Raw genomic sequence first — 22,957 nt, 5'->3', positions numbered from 1 at the left:
AAGTTGTTGGGGTTCATCTCATACTTCTGAAGGTTTGAGGGTGCTGCCTGTTCCATACCCCCCCTACTCCTCATCTAGCCTTTTAGGGGTACAAACAATAGTAATTGGGGCCTAGTGTGGTTGTGTACGTGTGATATACATACACTTTTTTTGGATCATATTTTCTATTCCGCTATTTAATCAAAAACCTTTGGGGATCAGTTAAATTGGGGGATAGTCTGTGTTGGTACGTGTGAGAGAGATCCACCTTTCCAAGTTTTTGGGGTTCATCTCATACTTCTGAAGATTTGAGGGTGCTGCCTGTTCCATACCCCCCCTACTCCTCATCTAGCCTTTTAGGGGTACAAACAATAGTAATTGGGGCCTAGTGTGGTTGTGTACGTGTGATATACATACACTTTTTTTGGATCATATTTTCTATTCCGCTATTTAATCAAAAACCTTTGGGGATCAGTTAAATTGGGGGATAGTCTGTGTTGGTACGTGTGAGAGAGATCCACCTTTCCAAGTTGTTGGGGTTCATCTCATACTTCTGAAGGTTTGAGGGTGCTGCCTGTTCCATACTCCCCCTACTCCTAGCCTTTTAGGGGTACAAACAATAGTAATTGGGGCCTAGTGTGGTTGTGTACGTGTGATATACATACACTTTTTTTGGATCATATTTTCTATTCCGCTATTTAATCAAAAACCTTTGGGGATCAGTTAAATTGGGGGATAGTCTGTGTTGGTACGTGTGAGAGAGATCCACCTTTCCAAGTTTTTGGGGTTCATCTCATACTTCTGAAGATTTGAGGGTGCTGCCTGTTCCATACCCCCCCTACTCCTCATCTAGCCTTTTAGGGGTACAAACAATAGTAATTGGGGCCTAGTGTGGTTGTGTACGTGTGATATACATACACTTTTTTTGGATCATATTTTCTATTCCGCTATTTAATCAAAAACCTTTGGGGATCAGTTAAATTGGGGGATAGTCTGTGTTGGTACGTGTGAGAGAGATCCACCTTTCCAAGTTGTTGGGGTTCATCTCATACTTCTGAAGGTTTGAGGGTGCTGCCTGTTCCATACTCCCCCTACTCCTCATCTAGCCTTTTAGGGGTACAAACAATAGTAATTGGGGCCTAGTGTGGTTGTGTACGTGTGATATACATACACTTTTTTTGGATCATATTTTCTATTCCGCTATTTAATCAAAAACCTTTGGGGATCAGTTAAATTGGGGGATAGTCTGTGTTGGTACGTGTGAGAGAGATCCACCTTTCCAAGTTGTTGGGGTTCATCTCATACTTCTGAAGGTTTGAGGGTGCTGCCTGTTCCATACTCCCCCTACTCCTAGCCTTTTAGGGGTACAAACAATAGTAATTGGGGCCTAGTGTGGTTGTGTACGTGTGATATACATACACTTTTTTTGGATCATATTTTCTATTCCGCTATTTAATCAAAAACCTTTGGGGATCAGTTAAATTGGGGGATAGTCTGTGTTGGTACGTGTGAGAGAGATCCACCTTTCCAAGTTGTTGGGGTTCATCTCATACTTCTGAAGGTTTGAGGGTGCTGCCTGTTCCATACCCCCCCTACTCCTAGCCTTTTAGGGGTACAAACAATAGTAATTGGGGCCTAGTGTGGTTGTGTACGTGTGATATACATACACTTTTTTTGGATCATATTTTCTATTCCGCTATTTAATCAAAAACCTTTGGGGATCAGTTAAATTGGGGGATAGTCTGTGTTGGTACGTGTGAGAGAGATCCACCTTTCCAAGTTGTTGGGGTTCATCTCATACTTCTGCAGGTTTGAGGGTGCTGCCTGTTCCATACTCCCCCTACTCCTCATCTAGCCTTTTAGGGGTACAAACAATAGTAATTGGGGCCCAGTGTGGTTGTGTACGTGTGATATACATACACTTTTTTTGGATCATATTTTCTATTCCGCTATTTAATCAAAAACCTTTGGGGATCAGTTAAATTGGGGGATAGTCTGTGTTGGTACGTGTGAGAGAGATCCACCTTTCCAAGTTGTTGGGGTTCATCTCATACTTCTGAAGGTTTGAGGGTGCTGCCTGTTCCATACCCCCCCTACTCCTCATCTAGCCTTTTAGGGGTACAAACAATAGTAATTGGGGCCTAGTGTGGTTGTGTACGTGTGATATACATACACTTTTTTGGATCATATTTTCTATTCCGCTATTTAATCAAAAACCTTTGGGGATCAGTTAAATTGGGGGATAGTCTGTGTTGGTACGTGTGAGAGAGATCCACCTTTCCAAGTTGTTGGGGTTCATCTCATACTTCTGAAGGTTTGAGGGTGCTGCCTGTTCCATACTCCCCCTACTCCTCATCTAGCCTTTTAGGGGTACAAACAATAGTAATTGGGGCCTAGTGTGGTTGTGTACGTGTGATATACATACACTTTTTTTGGATCATATTTTCTATTCCGCTATTTAATCAAAAACCTTTGGGGATCAGTTAAATTGGGGGATAGTCTGTGTTGGTACGTGTGAGAGAGATCCACCTTTCCAAGTTGTTGGGGTTCATCTCATACTTCTGAAGGTTTGAGGGTGCTGCCTGTTCCATACCCCCCCTACTCCTCATCTAGCCTTTTAGGGGTACAAACAATAGTAATTGGGGCCTAGTGTGGTTGTGTACGTGCGAGATACATACACTTTTTTTGATCATATTTCCTATTCCGCTATTCAATAAAAACCTTTGAGGATCAATTGAATTGCGGGATAGTCTGTGTCGGTACGTGTGAGATCCACCTTTCCAAGTTTTTGGGGTTCATCTCATACTTCTGAAGATTTGAGGGTGCTGCCTGTTCCATACTCCTCCTCCTACTCCTCATCCATCCTTTTAGGGGTACAAACAATAGTAATTGGGGCCTAGTGTGGTTGTGTACGTGCGAGATACATACACTTTTTTTGATCATACTTCCTATTCCGCTATTCAATAAAAACCTTTGAGTATCAATTGAATTGCGGGATAGTCTGTGTCGGTACGTGTGAGATCCACCTTTCCAAGTTTTTGGGGTTCATCTCATACTTCTGAAGATTTGAGGGTGCTGTCTGTTCCATACTCCTCCTACTCCTCATCCATCCTTTTAGGGGTAGAAACAATAGTAATTGGGGCCTAGTGTGGTTTTGTACGTGCGAGATACATACACTTTTTTGGATCATATTTCCTATTCCGCTATTCAATAAAAACCTTTCTAGGGCAAGATCTTAAATTACAGAAATATGAGGAGACCGTCAAATAAGGGCCGTGGCCTGGGTCGTGGTGCTGCTGGTAGAGCTCCTGTTGCAAGGAGAGGACGTGGTCGATCTGTGCCAGCTACACGCACAAGTGAAACACCTTCCTCAAGTGTGAGTAGGCGACAGAACCTGCATCAGTATTTGGTAGGGCATCAAACGCCCCTAGAAGTGATGAGGCCAGAACAAGTTGAGGCGATAGTAGATTGATTTGCTGCTGACAGTGCCTCCAGTTCCTTCACATTGTCTCCCACCCAGTCTACTGCAGAAAGGTCAGAGTTGGCACCTGCAGCCAATGTCCAACCGTCTTTCACCTCACCCCCTTGCAAATCAGGCCAGCAGTCTGAGCCCCAAGCCATACAGCAGTCTCTTATTCTTTTTGAGGACTCTGTCAGCAGGGTTTCCCAGGGCCATCCACCTAGCCCTGCCCCAGAAGTGGAAGAGATTGAGTGCAGCGATGCCCAACCACTTATTTCTCAAGATGAGTACATGCAAGGATCATCGCAGCACGTCTCCGATGATGACGAAACGCAGGTGCCAACTGCTGCGGTGTTCAGCATTGTGGAGACCGACAAGGAGGGCAGGGGTGAAGACTGGGTGGAAGATGATGTGGAGGACGATGAGGTCCTCGACCCCACATGGAATGAACGTCATGCAGGTGACCTGAGTAGTTTGGAGGAAGAGGCGGTGGTCGCACAGAGCCACCAGCACAGCAGAAGAGGGAGCAGGGTGCAGAAGCGGAGCGGCCGTGCCCTAGACACTACGCCCGCTACTGCCCAACGCAGCAAGGGAACGAGCGCACCAAAGTCAGCTCAAAGGAGTTCTCTAGCGTGGAAGTTCTTTAGAAAATGTGCTGATGACAGGACACGAGTGGTTTGCACCCTGTGCAATCAGAGCTTGAAGCGAGGCATAAACCTTCTCAACCTGAGCACAACCTGCATGATCAGGCATCTAAGTGCAAAGCACGAGCTGCAGTGGAGTACACACCTTCAAAACCAAGAAACGTCTCTGGCTCATCCTGCTTCCTCTTCTGCTGCAGTCTCGGCCGCTCCAGCCACATCTGTAGTGATACCGGCACCTGCCACCCCGCAAACAGACGATCTGTCAGCAACACCACCACCTGGGTCACCAACAACCATCTCCACAATGTCCCGTGGAAGCGTTCAGCTTTCCATCTCCCAAACACTTGAGAGGAAGAGGAAGTACCCCCCTACCCACCCGCGATCCCTGGCCCTGAATGCCAGCATTTCAAAATTATTGGCCTTTGAAATGCTGTCATTCCGTCTGGTGGAGACGCACAGTTTTAAAAACCTTATGTCGGTGGCTGTCCCACAGTACGTCGTGCCCAGCCGCCACTACTTTTCCAGGCAAGCCATCCCTTCCCTGCACAACCAAGTGGGGGAAAATATCAGGTGTGCACTGCGCAACGCCATCTGTGCCAAGGTCCACCTAACTACGGATACGTGGACCAGTAAGCACGGTCAGGGGCGTTATATCTCCCTAACGGCACACTGGGTAAATGCAGTGGCGGATGGGCCTGAGGCGGATAGCAATTTGGCGCATGTCCTTCCACCACCGAGGATTGCAGGGCGCTTCAGTTTGCCTCCTGTTCCTAACTCCTCCTACTCCGCTTCCTCATCCTCTACCGCCTCCTCATCCGGACAGCGTAACACCTTCACCACCAACTTCAGCACGGCCAGGGGTAAACGACAGCAGGCAGTTTTACAACTTGCCTGTTTGGGGGACAAACCACACACCGCGCAGGAGTTGTGGAGGAGCATGGAACAGCAGACAAATGAGTGGTTGCTGCCAGCGAGCCTCAAGCCCGGCCTGGTGGTGTGCGATAACGGGCGAAATCTCATAGCAGCTCTGGGCCTAGCCGGTTTGACGCACATCCCTTGCCTGGCGCATGTGCTGAATTTGGTGGTGCTGAGGTTCCTTAAAAACTACCCCGATATGTCAGAGCTGCTGCAGAAAGTGCGGGCCGTTTGTGCGCACTTTCGGCGTTCTCACCCTGCTGCTGCTCGCCTGGCAGCGCTGCAGCGTAACTTCGGCCTTCCCGCTCACCGCCTCATATGTGACGTGCCCACAAGGTGGAACTCCACCTTGCACATGCTGGAAAGACTGTGCGAGCAGCAGCAGGCCATAGTGGAGTTTCAGCTGCAGCACGCACGCGTGAGTCGCTCTGCGGAACAGCACCACTTCACCACCAATAACTGGGCCTCCATGCGAGACCTGTGTGCCTTGTTGCGCTGTTTTGAGTACTCCACCAACATGGCCAGTGGCAATGACGCCGTTCTCAGCTTAACTATCCCACTTCTATGCCTCCTTGAAAAAACAATTCGGGCGATGATGGAAGAGGATGTGGCACAGGATGAGGAGGAGGAGGAGGATGAAGAGGTAACATTTCCAAGGCTTTCAGGGCAGTCATTCGCAAGGGGCTCCGAGGGTGGGTTCCTGCACACGCAAACGCCAGGGACGCAATTGTCCAGCAGGGGCACAGTTCTGGAGGATGAGGAGGATGAGGAGGAGGAGGAGCTGGAGGAGGAGATGGAACCATGTTCACAGCAGGGTGGCACCCAGGCCAGCTCATGGCCATCACTGGTGCGTGGCTGGGGGGATACAGAGGACACGGACGATACACCTCCCACAGAGGACAGCCTTTCGTCGCCTCTGGGCAGCCTGGCACACATGAGCGATTACATGCTGCAGTGTCTCCACAACGACCGCCGAGTTGCCCACATTCTAACTTGTGCTGATTACTGGGTGGCCACGCTGCTGGATCCCCGTTACAAGGACAACGTACCGTCCTTAATTCACTCACTGGAGCGCGATCGCAAGATGCGCGAGTACAAGCGCACGCTGGTAGACGCCATGCTGCTGGCATTCCCATCTGACAGCGGGGCCACAGTGGAAGCACAAGGCAGAGGAGGAGGTCGCCAACGCAACCAGGGCACCGCCAGCACCTCAGAAGGCAGGGTTAGCATGGCCGAAATGTGGAAAAGCTTTGTCAGCACGCCACAACAAACAGCAGCACCAGCAGCTCAGATGGAACGTCTTAGCAGGAGGCAGCATTTTACCAACATGGTGGAGCAGTATGTGTGCACACGCCTACATGTAGTGAATGACGGGTCTGCCCCCTTCAACTTCTGGGTCTCCAAATTGGGCACATGGCCTGAGCTTGCCCTTTACGCCTTGGAGGTGCTGGCGTGCCCTGCAGCCAGTGTATTATCTGAACGGGTATTTAGCACGGCTGGGGGCGTTATAACAGACAAGCGCAGCCGCCTGTCCAGAGACAATGTGGACAAGCTCACGTTCATTAAAATGAACCAGGCATGGATCCCACGGGACTTTTCCGTACCTTATGCAGAATAGCAATGGATACCGACCTTACCCACCCATTGTTCCATTTTTGCTCTTTCTCACTCTTTTGGGGTGTACCCTCATTTAAAATTTTTGAAAAGAAGCAGTGTTGGCTACCTTGTCCTCCTCCTCAGGGCCAGATTAATGTAGGGGCTATTGGAGCTGCAGCTCCAGGCCCCTACCTTTTATATAGGCCCCGGGTTGGCCATATTCACTGTTACCGCTCTTCTGTCACTTGTAAACACAGAAGTCTGGCTTCTATGCTCGCTTCCCCAGGCAGCACCCTCAGAACCTCCCCACACAGCGTGAAGGCCGGACAAGGAGGGACAGTTGGCGATGCATGGATGTGTTTATGGGCTTCAGAGACAGCATCCCATGTTGAATTAGGCATGCATGGCTGCACCCTTCCTCCTCTGGGTGCATGGCAAGGCACGGCCCTTAAGGCCCTTCAAAATCCTCAGCACCAAGCCCATGATGCTGTTAATCCGGCCCTGGTCCTCCTCCACCGCCGCTTCCACCTACACCGCCCATAGGTGTGCGCAGCCTATTGCATTAAGGTGTGCACCCCAAAGTTGAAATACACATGCATGTGTTTGCCAGCAGGGAGAGTAATGTATCGGGGCCATGTACCTGTAGGCAAGGAGAAATAGAGCAGAGCAGGTCCCAGGGAGATCTTTCCCATCTCCTCACTGGCAATGCTATGTGCCCTAGGTGATTAGGGTGTGCCCAGGCACACCCAGCACACCCTGTGCGCACGCCTATGTCACCGCCACATCCACCACCACCTCAACCTCCCTCCTACTCCATATGGGCCTCGTCCTTCAGAGATGAAGAAGAACATTGTTTTATTTTTCTGTTTTTTTTTTGTTGTTTTAAGTTATTTCCCTATCCACATTTGTTTGCAGAGCACTTGCCATGCTCTTAATTACGTTTTGCTGCCATTTGCAGCACTCTAGCCCTTTCCTTTGGTGTTTTAGAGCCATTTTAGTGCCTTAAAGTTCGGGTCCCCATTGACTTCAATGGGGTTCGGTGTCCGGGAAAAGTTCGGTAAAAGTCCGGGACACGGACCCGGACTTTTTTTTAAAGTTCGGCCGAACCCGTCGAACACGGACATCTAGGTGTCCGCTCAACCCTACTCATGACTTAAACAAGTGGATCTCCTGTGAGCCAAGCTGTACACCAGGAGGTGTATTCTTAATCTTAATGAAGCTGAGTTTGACAAGCTTTAATGCGAGACAAAAACATCGGATGAGTCATTCCTACTTGTGGTGGAAGACTAAGGGTGATTTGTGGAGGTGTAAAGATGCATGTATGGACTTTTTCTTGAGATTCACAGCATCAGCTTACACATACTTTTCCTGTTGGGATTTTTTTCGGACACTTTAAACTTTCTTTGTTAAGATATACTGCGCCTCCTAATCTATGGACTTTCTTAGGATGTGTGTATTTTATTTGTAAATTTAAGGAGGCTGCAGAAAGACTATTGTATAAATTTAATTTATCACTGATTGTTTTATTGCTTTAGTTTTTTTTTTTTTTTTATATTGTGTGGAAGTGCACAATTTTTGGTTACATAGCGCGGTGATTGAGTGGTATAAATATAATGTTTAAACACAGGAGAGTTGGGTATGTTGTATGAAATGCAATTGAGATGCTTTTTAGCTGCTTTTAAGTTTCATTTGATTTTCTTTTGAGTTGCTTTTGTTTTCCTTCACATTCAATTGTACGGGAGTGAAAATTTGGACACAGCAAATTAGGACATCCTGTATTTATTAAAGCACAAAGCAAAGGAAAATAAACACAGGAACAAAACATACATGAGAAAAGCTCCATTAAATCCAAATTAACATCAAAACACTGCAGTCCGTATCCTTCCAAATGGCTTCAGAAGAAAAAAAAAAAAACTTCTACAAATCCCTAATTAGAGTTTATTACAGTGCATGGTTATTATCAAATTTTAAAGAGTAAAAAATGACAACTGTTCCAAATCATTTTATATTTAACACTAGTGTTGAGCGAACACGGACTGTATTATTCGTGTTCGTACCGAATAATTGGATTTTTTGTACCCGAACACGGACACGGACACTTTACTGTATGTTCGGGTAAAAATCCGTGTTCGGTCGTTTTATTTCCGGGTTTTGCATGCTTTGGCGCTCTTTTCATGGCGGGCTTTCAACAGCCAATCAACAATCGTTTAACTGGTGTGCCTTAAGCCATCCCAGCCATGCCTGCAAATGTCTCAGTAGCTGTGATTGGCCGTCTGAAGCATGTGACCAAGTCTTTATAAGTTCGAGGCAGCCGCAGCGGCGTCATTATGCTGCTTAGATTCAGGGACAGAGCACACATCAACGTGCTGGCTGCTGATTAGGGAAAGATAGGCAGGAAAAAACCATTTGTGTCCGGATAGAATTGAGGGACAGGTCGGAGTGTTTAGGCAGGGCGAGTTGTAGGCATTTTAGGGATAGAGTCTGCTGAATTATATAGGGTCAGTGTCTTCTACAAACTACAATCGATATTGCTGTGTGGGGGGTGGGGTCTGCACTCAATCCTGATCTACGATCTCTTCTCAATCCTGTTAGGGACAGAGTCTGCTGAATTTTAGGGAAACTGTGTTCTACAAACTACAATCGATATTGCTGTGTGGTGTGGGATTGGAGATAGGCAGGTGTCAGTGATCCACATCCATTTTTCTGTGTGTGAGCTGCAGTGAACACAATCTTTTTGGGCTGCAGTGAACACAATCTTTTTGGGCTGCAGTGAACACAATCTTTTTGGGCTGCAGTGAACACAATCTTTTTGGGCTGCAGTGAACACAATCTTTTTGGGCTGCAGTGAACACAATCTTTTTGGGGTGCAGTGAACAAAATCTTTTTGGGGTGCAGTGAACACAATCCTTTTTGGTGTGCAGTGAACACAATCTTTGTGGGGTGCAGTGAACAAAATCCTTTGTGGGGTGCAGTGAACACAATCTTTTTGGGGTGCAGTGAACAAAATCCTTTTTGGGGTGCAGTGAACAACATCCTTTTTGGGGTGCAGTGAACACAATCTTTTTGGGGTGCAGTGAACAAAATCCTTTGTGGGGTGCAGTGAACACAATCTTTTTGGGGTGCAGTGAACACAATCTTTTTGGGGTGGAGTGAACAACATCCTTTTTGGGGTGCAGTGAACAAAATCCTTTTTGGGGTGCAGTGAACAAAATCATTTTTGGGGTGCAGTGAACACAATCTTTTTGGGGTGCAGTGAACACAATCTTTGTGGGGTGCAGTGAACACAATCTTTTTGGGGTGGAGTGAACAACATCCTTTTTGGGGTGCAGTGAACAACATCCTTTTTGGGGTGCAGTGAACACAATCTTTTTGGGGTGCAGTGAACACAATCTTTGTGGGGTACAGTGAACAGAATCTTTGTGGGGTGCAGTGAACACAATCTTTGGGGGGTACAGTGAACACAATCTTTGTGAGGTGCAGTGAACACAATCTTTGTGGGGTGCAGTGAACACAATCATTGTGGGGTGCAGTGAACTCAATCTTTGTGGGGTACAGTGAACACAATCTCATACTGAAGGTTTGAGGGTGCTGCCTGTTCCATACTCCCCCTACTCCTCATCTAGCCTTTTAGGGGTACAAACAATAGTAATTGGGGCCTAGTGTGGTTGTGTACGTGTGATATACATACACTTTTTTGGGATCATATTTTCTATTCCGCTATTTAATCAAAAACCTTTGGGGATCAGTTAAATTGGGGGATAGTCTGTGTTGGTACGTGTGAGAGAGATCCACCTTTCCAAGTTGTTGGGGTTCATCTCATACTTCTGAAGGTTTGAGGGTGCTGCCTGTTCCATACTCCCCCTACTCCTAGCCTTTTAGGGGTACAAACAATAGTAATTGGGGCCTAGTGTGGTTGTGTACGTGTGATATACATACACTTTTTTGGGATCATATTTTCTATTCCGCTATTTAATCAAAAACCTTTGGGGATCAGTTAAATTGGGGGATAGTCTGTGTTGGTACGTGTGAGAGAGATCCACCTTTCCAAGTTGTTGGGGTTCATCTCATACTTCTGAAGGTTTGAGGGTGCTGCCTGTTCCATACTCCCCCTACTCCTAGCCTTTTAGGGGTACAAACAATAGTAATTGGGGCCTAGTGTGGTTGTGTACGTGTGATATACATACACTTTTTTGGGATCATATTTTCTATTCCGCTATTTAATCAAAAACCTTTGGGGATCAGTTAAATTGGGGGATAGTCTGTGTTGGTACGTGTGAGAGAGATCCACCTTTCCAAGTTGTTGGGGTTCATCTCATACTTCTGAAGGTTTGAGGGTGCTGCCTGTTCCATACTCCCCCTACTCCTAGCCTTTTAGGGGTACAAACAATAGTAATTGGGGCCTAGTGTGGTTGTGTACGTGTGATATACATACACTTTTTTGGGATCATATTTTCTATTCCGCTATTTAATCAAAAACCTTTGGGGATCAGTTAAATTGGGGGATAGTCTGTGTTGGTACGTGTGAGAGAGATCCACCTTTCCAAGTTGTTGAGGTTCATCTCATACTTCTGAAGGTTTGAGGGTGCTGCCTGTTCCATACTCCCCCTACTCCTAGCCTTTTAGGGGTACAAACAATAGTAATTGGGGCCTAGTGTGGTTGTGTACGTGTGATATACATACACTTTTTTGGGATCATATTTTCTATTCCGCTATTTAATCAAAAACCTTTGGGGATCAGTTAAATTGGGGGATAGTCTGTGTTGGTACGTGTGAGAGAGATCCACCTTTCCAAGTTGTTGGGGTTCATCTCATACTTCTGAAGGTTTGAGGGTGCTGCCTGTTCCATACTCCCCCTACTCCTAGCCTTTTAGGGGTACAAACAATAGTAATTGGGGCCTAGTGTGGTTGTGTACGTGTGATATACATACACTTTTTTGGGATCATATTTTCTATTCCGCTATTTAATCAAAAACCTTTGGGGATCAGTTAAATTGGGGGATAGTCTGTGTTGGTACGTGTGAGAGAGATCCACCTTTCCAAGTTGTTGAGGTTCATCTCATACTTCTGAAGGTTTGAGGGTGCTGCCTGTTCCATACTCCCCCTACTCCTAGCCTTTTAGGGGTACAAACAATAGTAATTGGGGCCTAGTGTGGTTGTGTACGTGTGATATACATACACTTTTTTGGGATCATATTTTCTATTCCGCTATTTAATCAAAAACCTTTGGGGATCAGTTAAATTGGGGGATAGTCTGTGTTGGTACGTGTGAGAGAGATCCACCTTTCCAAGTTGTTGGGGTTCATCTCATACTTCTGAAGGTTTGAGGGTGCTGCCTGTTCCATACTCCCCCTACTCCTAGCCTTTTAGGGGTACAAACAATAGTAATTGGGGCCTAGTGTGGTTGTGTACGTGTGATATACATACACTTTTTTGGGATCATATTTTCTATTCCGCTATTTAATCAAAAACCTTTGGGGATCAGTTAAATTGGGGGATAGTCTGTGTTGGTACGTGTGAGAGAGATCCACCTTTCCAAGTTGTTGGGGTTCATCTCATACTTCTGAAGGTTTGAGGGTGCTGCCTGTTCCATACTCCCCCTACTCCTAGCCTTTTAGGGGTACAAACAATAGTAATTGGGGCCTAGTGTGGTTGTGTACGTGTGATATACATACACTTTTTTGGGATCATATTTTCTATTCCGCTATTTAATCAAAAACCTTTGGGGATCAGTTAAATTGGGGGATAGTCTGTGTTGGTACGTGTGAGAGAGATCCACCTTTCCAAGTTGTTGGGGTTCATCTCATACTTCTGAAGGTTTGAGGGTGCTGCCTGTTCCATACTCCCCCTACTCCTAGCCTTTTAGGGGTACAAACAATAGTAATTGGGGCCTAGTGTGGTTGTGTACGTGTGATATACATACACTTTTTTGGGATCATATTTTCTATTCCGCTATTTAATCAAAAACCTTTGGGGATCAGTTAAATTGGGGGATAGTCTGTGTTGGTACGTGTGAGAGAGATCCACCTTTCCAAGTTGTTGAGGTTCATCTCATACTTCTGAAGGTTTGAGGGTGCTGCCTGTTCCATACTCCCCCTACTCCTAGCCTTTTAGGGGTACAAACAATAGTAATTGGGGCCTAGTGTGGTTGTGTACGTGTGATATACATACACTTTTTTGGGATCATATTTTCTATTCCGCTATTTAATCAAAAACCTTTGGGGATCAGTTAAATTGGGGGATAGTCTGTGTTGGTACGTGTGAGAGAGATCCACCTTTCCAAGTTGTTGGGGTTCATCTCATACTTCTGAAGGTTTGAGGGTGCTGCCTGTTCCATACTCCCCCTACTCCTAGCCTTTTAGGGGTACAAACAATAGTAATTGGGGCCTAGTGTGGTTGTGTACGTGTGATATACATACACTTTTTTGGGATCATATTTTCTATTCCGCTATTTAATCAAAAACCTTTGGGGATCAGTTAAATTGGGGGATAGTCTGTGTTGGTACGTGTGAGAGAGATCCACCTTTCCAAGTTGTTGAGGTTCATCTCATACTTCTGAAGGTTTGAGGGTGCTGCCTGTTCCATACTCCCCCTACTCCTAGCCTTTTAGGGGTACAAACAATAGTAATTGGGGCCTAGTGTGGTTGTGTACGTGTGATATACATACACTTTTTTGGGATCATATTTTCTATTCCGCTATTTAATCAAAAACCTTTGGGGATCAGTTAAATTGGGGGATAGTCTGTGTTGGTACGTGTGAGAGAGATCCACCTTTCCAAGTTGTTGGGGTTCATCTCATACTTCTGAAGGTTTGAGGGTGCTGCCTGTTCCATACTCCCCCTACTCCTAGCCTTTTAGGGGTACAAACAATAGTAATTGGGGCCTAGTGTGGTTGTGTACGTGTGATATACATACACTTTTTTGGGATCATATTTTCTATTCCGCTATTTAATCAAAAACCTTTGGGGATCAGTTAAATTGGGGGATAGTCTGTGTTGGTACGTGTGAGAGAGATCCACCTTTCCAAGTTGTTGGGGTTCATCTCATACTTCTGAAGGTTTGAGGGTGCTGCCTGTTCCATACTCCCCCTACTCCTAGCCTTTTAGGGGTACAAACAATAGTAATTGGGGCCTAGTGTGGTTGTGTACGTGTGATATACATACACTTTTTTGGGATCATATTTTCTATTCCGCTATTTAATCAAAAACCTTTGGGGATCAGTTAAATTGGGGGATAGTCTGTGTTGGTACGTGTGAGAGAGATCCACCTTTCCAAGTTGTTGGGGTTCATCTCATACTTCTGAAGGTTTGAGGGTGCTGCCTGTTCCATACTCCCCCTACTCCTAGCCTTTTAGGGGTACAAACAATAGTAATTGGGGCCTAGTGTGGTTGTGTACGTGTGATATACATACACTTTTTTGGGATCATATTTTCTATTCCGCTATTTAATCAAAAACCTTTGGGGATCAGTTAAATTGGGGGATAGTCTGTGTTGGTACGTGTGAGAGAGATCCACCTTTCCAAGTTGTTGGGGTTCATCTCATACTTCTGAAGGTTTGAGGGTGCTGCCTGTTCCATACTCCCCCTACTCCTAGCCTTTTAGGGGTACAAACAATAGTAATTGGGGCCTAGTGTGGTTGTGTACGTGTGATATACATACACTTTTTTGGGATCATATTTTCTATTCCGCTATTTAATCAAAAACCTTTGGGGATCAGTTAAATTGGGGGATAGTCTGTGTTGGTACGTGTGAGAGAGATCCACCTTTCCAAGTTGTTGAGGTTCATCTCATACTTCTGAAGGTTTGAGGGTGCTGCCTGTTCCATACTCCCCCTACTCCTAGCCTTTTAGGGGTACAAACAATAGTAATTGGGGCCTAGTGTGGTTGTGTACGTGTGATATACATACACTTTTTTGGGATCATATTTTCTATTCCGCTATTTAATCAAAAACCTTTGGGGATCAGTTAAATTGGGGGATAGTCTGTGTTGGTACGTGTGAGAGAGATCCACCTTTCCAAGTTGTTGGGGTTCATCTCATACTTCTGAAGGTTTGAGGGTGCTGCCTGTTCCATACTCCCCCTACTCCTAGCCTTTTAGGGGTACAAACAATAGTAATTGGGGCCTAGTGTGGTTGTGTACGTGTGATATACATACACTTTTTTGGGATCATATTTTCTATTCCGCTATTTAATCAAAAACCTTTGGGGATCAGTTAAATTGGGGGATAGTCTGTGTTGGTACGTGTGAGAGAGATCCACCTTTCCAAGTTGTTGAGGTTCATCTCATACTTCTGAAGGTTTGAGGGTGCTGCCTGTTCCATACTCCCCCTACTCCTAGCCTTTTAGGGGTACAAACAATAGTAATTGGGGCCTAGTGTGGTTGTGTACGTGTGATATACATACACTTTTTTGGGATCATATTTTCTATTCCGCTATTTAATCAAAAACCTTTGGGGATCAGTTAAATTGGGGGATAGTCTGTGTTGGTACGTGTGAGAGAGATCCACCTTTCCAAGTTGTTGGGGTTCATCTCATACTTCTGAAGGTTTGAGGGTGCTGCCTGTTCCATACTCCCCCTACTCCTAGCCTTTTAGGGGTACAAACAATAGTAATTGGGGCCTAGTGTGGTTGTGTACGTGTGATATACATACACTTTTTTGGGATCATATTTTCTATTCCGCTATTTAATCAAAAACCTTTGGGGATCAGTTAAATTGGGGGATAGTCTGTGTTGGTACGTGTGAGAGAGATCCACCTTTCCAAGTTGTTGGGGTTCATCTCATACTTCTGAAGGTTTGAGGGTGCTGCCTGTTCCATACCCCCCCTACTCCTCATCTAGCCTTTTAGGGTACAAACAATAGTAATTGGGGCCTAGTGTGGTTGTGTACGTGCGAGATACATACACTTTTTTTGATCATATTTCCTATTCCGCTATTCAATAAAAACCTTTGAGGATCAATTGAATTGCGGGATAGTCTGTGTCGGTACGTGTGAGAGAGATCCACCTTTCCAAGTTGTTGGGGTTCATCTCATACTTCTGAAGGTTTGAGGGTGCTGCCTGTTCCATACCCCCCCTACTCCTCATCTAGCCTTTTAGGGGTACAAACAATAGTAATTGGGGCCTAGTGTGGTTGTGTACGTGCGAGATACATACACTTTTTTTGATCATATTTCCTATTCCGCTATTCAATAAAAACCTTTGAGGATCAATTGAATTGCGGGATAGTCTGTGTCGGTACGTGTGAGAGAGATCCACCTTTCCAAGTTGTTGGGGTTCATCTCATACTTCTGAAGGTTTGAGGGTGCTGCCTGTTCCATACCCCCCCTACTCCTCATCTAGCCTTTTAGGGGTACAAACAATAGTAATTGGGGCCTAGTGTGGTTGTGTACGTGCGAGATACATACACTTTTTTTGATCATATTTCCTATTCCGCTATTCAATAAAAACCTTTGAGGATCAATTGAATTGCGGGATAGTCTGTGTCGGTACGTGTGAGAGAGATCCACCTTTCCAAGTTGTTGGGGTTCATCTCATACTTCTGAAGGTTTGAGGGTGCTGCCTGTTCCATACCCCCCCTACTCCTCATCTAGCCTTTTAGGGGTACAAACAATAGTAATTGGGGCCTAGTGTGGTTGTGTACGTGCGAGATACATACACTTTTTTTGATCATATTTCCTATTCCGCTATTCAATAAAAACCTTTGAGGATCAATTGAATTGCGGGATAGTCTGTGTCGGTACGTGTGAGAGAGATCCACCTTTCCAAGTTGTTGGGGTTCATCTCATACTTCTGAAGGTTTGAGGGTGCTGCCTGTTCCATACCCCCCCTACTCCTCATCTAGCCTTTTAGGGGTACAAACAATAGTAATTGGGGCCTAGTGTGGTTGTGTACGTGCGAGATACATACACTTTTTTTGATCATATTTCCTATTCCGCTATTCAATAAAAACCTTTGAGGATCAATTGAATTGCGGGATAGTCTGTGTCGGTACGTGTGAGAGAGATCCACCTTTCCAAGTTGTTGGGGTTCATCTCATACTTCTGAAGGTTTGAGGGTGCTGCCTGTTCCATACCCCCCCTACTCCTCATCTAGCCTTTTAGGGGTACAAACAATAGTAATTGGGGCCTAGTGTGGTTGTGTACGTGCGAGATACATACACTTTTTTTGATCATATTTCCTATTCCGCTATTCAATAAAAACCTTTGAGGATCAATTGAATTGCGGGATAGTCTGTGTCGGTACGTGTGAGAGAGATCCACCTTTCCAAGTTGTTGGGGTTCATCTCATACTTCTGAAGGTTTGAGGGTGCTGCCTGTTCCATACCCCCCCTACTCCTCATCTAGCCTTTTAGGGGTACAAACAATAGTAATTGGGGCCTAGTGTGGTTGTGTACGTGCGAGATACATACACTTTTTTTGATCATATTTCCTATTCCGCTATTCAATAAAAACCTTTGAGGATCAATTGAATTGCGGGATAGTCTGTGTCGGTACGTGTGAGAGAGATCCACCTTTCCAAGTTGTTGGGGTTCATCTCATACTTCTGAAGGTTTGAGGGTGCTGCCTGTTCCATACCCCCCCTACTCCTCATCTAGCCTTTTAGGGGTACAAACAATAGTAATTGGGGCCTAGTGTGGTTGTGTACGTGCGAGATACATACACTTTTTTTGATCATATTTCCTATTCCGCTATTCAATAAAAACCTTTGAGGATCAATTGAATTGCGGGATAGTCTGTGTCGGTACGTGTGAGAGAGATCCACCTTTCCAAGTTGTTGGGGTTCATCTCATACTTCTGAAGGTTTGAGGGTGCTGCCTGTTCCATACCCCCCCTACTCCTCATCTAGCCTTTTAGGGGTACAAACAATAGTAATTGGGGCCTAGTGTGGTTGTGTACGTGCGAGATACATACACTTTTTTTGATCATATTTCCTATTCCGCTATTCAATAAAAACCTTTGAGGATCAATTGAATTGCGGGATAGTCTGTGTCGGTACGTGTGAGAGAGATCCACCTTTCCAAGTTGTTGGGGTTCATCTCATACTTCTGAAGGTTTGAGGGTGCTGCCTGTTCCATACCCCCCCTACTCCTCATCTAGCCTTTTAGGGGTACAAACAATAGTAATTGGGGCCTAGTGTGGTTGTGTACGTGCGAGATACATACACTTTTTTTGATCATATTTCCTATTCCGCTATTCAATAAAAACCTTTGAGGATCAATTGAATTGCGGGATAGTCTGTGTCGGTACGTGTGAGAGAGATCCACCTTTCCAAGTTGTTGGGGTTCATCTCATACTTCTGAAGGTTTGAGGGTGCTGCCTGTTCCATACCCCCCCTACTCCTCATCTAGCCTTTTAGGGGTACAAACAATAGTAATTGGGGCCTAGTGTGGTTGTGTACGTGCGAGATACATACACTTTTTTTGATCATATTTCCTATTCCGCTATTCAATAAAAACCTTTGAGGATCAATTGAATTGCGGGATAGTCTGTGTCGGTACGTGTGAGAGAGATCCACCTTTCCAAGTTGTTGGGGTTCATCTCATACTTCTGAAGGTTTGAGGGTGCTGCCTGTTCCATACCCCCCCTACTCCTCATCTAGCCTTTTAGGGGTACAAACAATAGTAATTGGGGCCTAGTGTGGTTGTGTACGTGCGAGATACATACACTTTTTTTGATCATATTTCCTATTCCGCTATTCAATAAAAACCTTTGAGGATCAATTGAATTGCGGGATAGTCTGTGTCGGTACGTGTGAGAGAGATCCACCTTTCCAAGTTGTTGGGGTTCATCTCATACTTCTGAAGGTTTGAGGGTGCTGCCTGTTCCATACTCCCCCTACTCCTCATCTAGCCTTTTAGGGGTACAAACAATAGTAATTGGGGCCTAGTGTGGTTGTGTACGTGTGATATACATACACTTTTTTTGGATCATATTTTCTATTCCGCTATTCAATAAAAACCTTTCTAGGGCAAGATCTTAAATTACAGAAATATGAGGAGACCGTCAAATAAGGGCCGTGGCCTGGGTCGTGGTGCTGCTGGTAGAGCTCCTGTTGCAAGGAGAGGACATGGTCGATCTGTGCCAGCTACACGCACAAGTGAAACACCTTCCTCAAGTGTGAGTAGGCGACAGAACCTGCATCAGTATTTGGTAGGGCATCAAACGCCCCTAGAAGTGATGAGGCCAGAACAAGTTGAGGCGATAGTAGATTGGTTTGCTGCTGACAGTGCCTCCAGTTCCTTCACATTGTCTCCCACCCAGTCTACTGCAGAAAGGTCAGAGTTGGCACCTGCAGCCAATGTCCAACCGTCTTTCACCTCACCCCCTTGCAAATCAGGCCAGCAGTCTGAGCCCCAAGCCATACAGCAGTCTCTTATTCTTTTTGAGGACTCTGTCAGCAGGGTTTCCCAGGGCCATCCACCTAGCCCTGCCCCAGAAGTGGAAGAGATTGAGTGCAGCGATGCCCAACCACTTATTTCTCAAGATGAGTACATGCAAGGATCATCGCAGCACGTCTCCGATGATGACGAAACGCAGGTGCCAACTGCTGCGGCGTTCAGCATTGTGGAGACCGACAAGGAGGGCAGGGGTGAAGACTGGGTGGAAGATGATGTGGAGGACGATGAGGTCCTCGACCCCACATGGAATGAACGTCATGCAGGTGAACTGAGTAGTTTGGAGGAAGAGGCGGTGGTCGCACAGAGCCACCAGCACAGCAGAAGAGGGAGCAGGGTGCAGAAGCGGAGCGGCCGTGCCCTAGACACTACGCCCGCTACTGCCCAACGCAGCAAGGGAACGAGCGCACCAAAGTCAGCTCAAAGGAGTTCTCTAGCGTGGAAGTTCTTTAGAAAATGTGCTGATGACAGGACACGAGTGGTTTGCACCCTGTGCAATCAGAGCTTGAAGCGAGGCATGAACCTTCTCAACCTGAGCACAACCTGCATGATCAGGCATCTAAGTGCAAAGCACGAGCTGCAGTGGAGTACACACCTTCAAAACCAAGAAACGTCTCTGGCTCATCCTGCTTCCTCTTCTGCTGCAGTCTCGGCCGCTCCAGCCACATCTGTAGTGATACCGGCACCTGCCACCCCGCAAACAGACGATCTGTCAGCAACACCACCACCTGGGTCACCAACAACCATCTCCACAATGTCCCGTGGAAGCGTTCAGCTTTCCATCTCCCAAACACTTGAGAGGAAGAGGAAGTACCCCCCTACCCACCCGCGATCCCTGGCCCTGAATGCCAGCATTTCAAAATTATTGGCCTTTGAAATGCTGTCATTCCGTCTGGTGGAGACGCACAGTTTTAAAAACCTTATGTCGGTGGCTGTCCCACAGTACGTCGTGCCCAGCCGCCACTACTTTTCCAGGCAAGCCATCCCTTCCCTGCACAACCAAGTGGGGGAAAAAATCAGGTGTGCACTGCGCAACGCCATCTGTGCCAAGGTCCACCTAACTACGGATACGTGGACCAGTAAGCACGGTCAGGGGCGTTATATCTCCCTAACGGCACACTGGGTAAATGCAGTGGCGGATGGGCCTGAGGCGGATAGCAATTTGGCGCATGTCCTTCCACCACCGAGGATTGCAGGGCGCTTCAGTTTGCCTCCTGTTCCTAACTCCTCCTACTCCGCTTCCTCATCCTCTACCGCCTCCTCATCCGGACAGCGTAACACCTTCACCACCAACTTCAGCACGGCCAGGGGTAAACGACAGCAGGCAGTTTTACAACTTGCCTGTTTGGGGGACAAACCACACACCGCGCAGGAGTTGTGGAGGAGCATGGAACAGCAGACAAATGAGTGGTTGCTGCCAGCGAGCCTCAAGCCCGGCCTGGTGGTGTGCGATAACGGGCGAAATCTCATAGCAGCTCTGGGCCTAGCCGGTTTGACGCACATCCCTTGCCTGGCGCATGTGCTGAATTTGGTGGTGCAGAGGTTCCTTAAAAACTACCCCGATATGTCAGAGCTGCTGCAGAAAGTGCGGGCCGTTTGTGCGCACTTTCGGCGTTCTCACCCTGCTGCTGCTCGCCTGGCAGCGCTGCAGCGTAACTTCGGCCTTCCCGCTCACCGCCTCATATGTGACGTGCCCACAAGGTGGAACTCCACCTTGCACATGCTGGAAAGACTGTGCGAGCAGCAGCAGGCCATAGTGGAGTTTCAGCTGCAGCACGCACGCGTGAGTCGCTCTGCGGAACAGCACCACTTCACCACCAATAACTGGGCCTCCATGCGAGACCTGTGTGCCTTGTTGCGCTGTTTTGAGTACTCCACCAACATGGCCAGTGGCAATGACGCCGTTCTCAGCTTAACTATCCCACTTCTATGCCTCCTTGAAAAAACAATTCGGGCGATGATGGAAGAGGATGTGGCACAGGATGAGGAGGAGGAGGAGGATGAAGAGGTAACATTTCCAAGGCTTTCAGGGCAGTCATTCGCAAGGGGCTCCGAGGGTGGGTTCCTGCACACGCAAACGCCAGGGACGCAATTGTCCAGCAGGGGCACAGTTCTGGAGGATGAGGAGGATGAGGAGGAGGAGGAGCTGGAGGAGGAGATGGAACCATGTTCACAGCAGGGTGGCACCCAGGCCAGCTCATGGCCATCACTGGTGCGTGGCTGGGGGGATACAGAGGACACGGACCATACACCTCCCACAGAGGACAGCCTTTCGTTGCCTCTGGGCAGCCTGGCACACATGAGCGATTACATGCTGCAGTGTCTCCACAACGACCGCCGAGTTGCCCACATTCTAACTTGTGCTGATTACTGGGTGGCCACGCTGCTGGATCCCCGTTACAAGGACAACGTACCGTCCTTAATTCACTCACTGGAGCGCGATCGCAAGATGCGCGAGTTCAAGCGCACGCTGGTAGACGCCATGCTGCTGGCATTCCCATCTGACAGCGGGGCCACAGTGGAAGCACAAGGCAGAGGAGGAGGAGGAGGAGGTCGCCAACGCAACCAGGGCACCGCCAGCACCTCAGAAGGCAGGGTTAGCATGGCCGAAATGTGGAAAAGCTTTGTCAGCACGCCACAACAAACAGCAGCACCAGCAGCTCAGATGGAACGTCTTAGCAGGAGGCAGCATTTTACCAACATGGTGGAGCAGTATGTGTGCACACGCCTACATGTAGTGAATGACGGGTCTGCCCCCTTCAACTTCTGGGTCTCCAAATTGGGCACATGGCCTGAGCTTGCCCTTTACGCCTTGGAGGTGCTGGCGTGCCCTGCAGCCAGTGTATTATCTGAACGGGTATTTAGCACGGCTGGGGGCGTTATAACAGACAAGCGCAGCCGCCTGTCCAGAGACAATGTGGACAAGCTCACGTTCATTAAAATGAACCAGGCATGGATCCCACGGGACTTTTCCGTACCTTATGCAGAATAGCAATGGATACCGACCTTACCCACCCATTGTTCCATTTTTGCTCTTTCTCACTCTTTTGGGGTGTACCCTCATTTAAAATTTGTGAAAAGAAGCAGTGTTGGCTACCTCGTCCTCCTCCTCAGGGCCAGATTAATGTAGGGGCTATTGGAGCTGCAGCTCCAGGCCCCTACCTTTTATATAGGCCCCGGGTTGGCCATATTCACTGTTACCGCTCTTCTGTCACTTGTAAACACAGAAGTCTGGCTTCTATGCTCGCTTCCCCAGGCAGCACCCTCAGAACCTCCCCACACAGCGTGAAGGCCGGACAAGGAGGGACAGTTGGCGATGCATGGATGTGTTTATGGGCTTCAGAGACAGCATCCCATGTTGAATTAGGCATGCATGGCTGCACCCTTCCTCCTCTGGGTGCATGGCAAGGCACGGCCCTAAGGCCCTTCAAAATCCTCAGCACCAAGCCCATGATGCTGTTAATCCGGCCCTGGTCCTCCTCCACCGCCGCTTCCACCTACACCGCCCATAGGTGTGCGCAGCCTATTGCATTAAGGTGTGCACCCCAAAGTTGAAATACACATGCATGTGTTTGCCAGCAGGGAGAGTAATGTATCGGGGCCATGTACCTGTAGGCAAGGAGAAATAGAGCAGAGCAGGTCCCAGGGAGATCTTTCCCATCTCCTCACTGGCAATGCTATGTGCCCTAGGTGATTAGGGTGTGCCCAGGCACACCCAGCACACCCTGTGCGCACGCCTATGTCACCGCCACATCCACCACCACCTCAACCTCCCTCCTACTCCATATGGGCCTCGTCCTTCAGAGATGAAGAAGAACATTGTTTTATTTTTCTGTTTTTTTTTGTTGTTTTAAGTTATTTCCCTATCCACATTTGTTTGCAGAGCACTTGCCATGCTCTTAATTACGTTTTGCTGCCATTTGCAGCACTCTAGCCCTTTCCTTTGGTGTTTTAGAGCCATTTTAGTGCCT

This window comes from Pelophylax lessonae, assembly GCF_965119305.1.
Source record: "Pelophylax lessonae genome assembly, chromosome: 4".
NCBI classification, from domain to species: Eukaryota; Metazoa; Chordata; class Amphibia; order Anura; family Ranidae; genus Pelophylax; species Pelophylax lessonae.
This window is presented reverse-complemented; position numbering follows the sequence as displayed.